This window comes from Eptatretus burgeri, chromosome 11 (assembly GCF_056783735.1).
Source record: "Eptatretus burgeri isolate ZD-2024b chromosome 11, Ebu_testis_v1, whole genome shotgun sequence".
Classification (NCBI taxonomy): domain Eukaryota; kingdom Metazoa; phylum Chordata; class Myxini; order Myxiniformes; family Myxinidae; genus Eptatretus; species Eptatretus burgeri.
The window spans coordinates 69,046,320-69,048,147 of NC_140971.1; positions in this window are offsets into that span (position 1 = coordinate 69,046,320).

The window sequence follows — 1,828 nt, forward strand, 5'->3', positions numbered from 1 at the left end:
TATATATATATATATATATATATATATATATATATATATATGATCTTTCTAACCACTGACTTACTGATATTAATGTTTAGTACCTTCTTGGTGACGTAGAAAGCTGAAACTTTGTACACTGATGCAACTCCAAGCCAATATCCCAGGAAAAAGCCAAGAGACAAACTAAAAATGTTCCTGTGTCCATGTCTAAAGGTAATTTACCTGTTGCTTTGAGGGGTTTTTTTCTGGAGTTATTTACATGATTTAATGACAGAAAAACATCAGGAATTTGATTTTGAGAAATGGTATCCACCTCCAGAGGAATGAATGAACAATGGAATGAATGAGATAATGGAATAAAAATGATTTATATTTTTTGGTACATGGTCTAGGTTCGCGGAAGAGCTATGACAGACCAAATCAGGACACAACACAACAGAGAGAAAAGGGGAAATACCAACAGTTGGGTGGAGGGACAAAGTAGATGGAGATAGACAAATAAGGGATGCAGGTAACAATGAGGGGTAAGGGAGAACACAAAGGGTGGACAATATGGATACACAAGGAAAATTTTGGAAGGGGTTGGGGTGGTTTAACGGGTGTATAAAAGATCATCCGTTTGGATGGGGATGACTTGAGATGGTGGTGAACAGCTGTCTTGAAGATCAGGAGGGAAGAATGAGATTGAAGAGAGTACGGTAGGTGATTCCACAGGTGGGAAATAAGAGGAATAAATGAGTGGAGATGAGCAATGGTTCAGGATTTAGGCAGTTTGACCTGAGGGGATTACAGATAGACCGTGTGCGTCCTGCGGATACCTGGGAGTGACAAAGCACGGAGAGGGCAGAAGGTGCTGTCCAGAAATGAGACGGAAGAAGATAGAGACCATCGATCTGTCGGCAATTGCAAAGTGATAGGCCCACAGACTCAACTTCATCACGAGAGATTCCAATGATATTGAAGGCCTTTGTTTCCACGATGTCAAGCTGAGCAAGATGTGAGGCAGGGGAGACAGCCCAAAGGGGAGAGCAGTACTCCATCGAACTGCGGATGAAAGCTTTTTAGGTGGGTAGGAGCTCAGGTGTGCCAAGGAAGGACTTTGCCTGACAGTGGATGCCCAGTCGGCGTCGAGCTTTGGAGGACAATTTTGAAATGTGGTTTGCCCAATAGAGATCATGGGTGAGAAAGAGATCCAAGAGAATAAATGACTGAACCTCTTCAAGAGGTTTGTTGGGAAAGTACACCATATGGCCAAAAGCATGTGGACACTTGCTCGTCCAACATCTCATTCCAAATCATGGGAATTAAAATGGAGTTGGTCCCCCCCCCCCCTTTGCTGCTTTCGCAACCTCCACTCTTCTTGGAAGGCTTTCCACTAGATATTGGAAGATTTCTGCAGGCATTTGCTTCCATTCAGCCACAAGAGCCTTAGTGAGGTTGGGCACTGATGCTGAGAGATTAGGTCTGGCTTGCAGTCGGTGTTCTAATTCATCCCAAAGTGTTCGATGGGGTTGAGGTCAGTGCTCTGTGCAGGCCAGTCAAGTTCTTCCACACCGATCTCGACAATCCATTTCTGTATGGACCGAGCTTTGTGCCAAACTGTTGTCACAAAGTTGGAAGCAAATAATCATCTAGAATTGTCATTGTATGCTGTAGGGGTTAAGATTTCCCTTCACTGGAACTCAGCGGCCTAGTCCGAAGAATGAAAAACAGCCCCAGACCATTATTCTTTCTCCACCAAACTTTACAGGTGGCATCCACCATGTAAGGTGGCACTATGCATTTGGGCAGGTTGCGTTCTCCTGACATGCGCCAAAAGTGGTGTTCTGGTGGAGAGGGGTTGTGG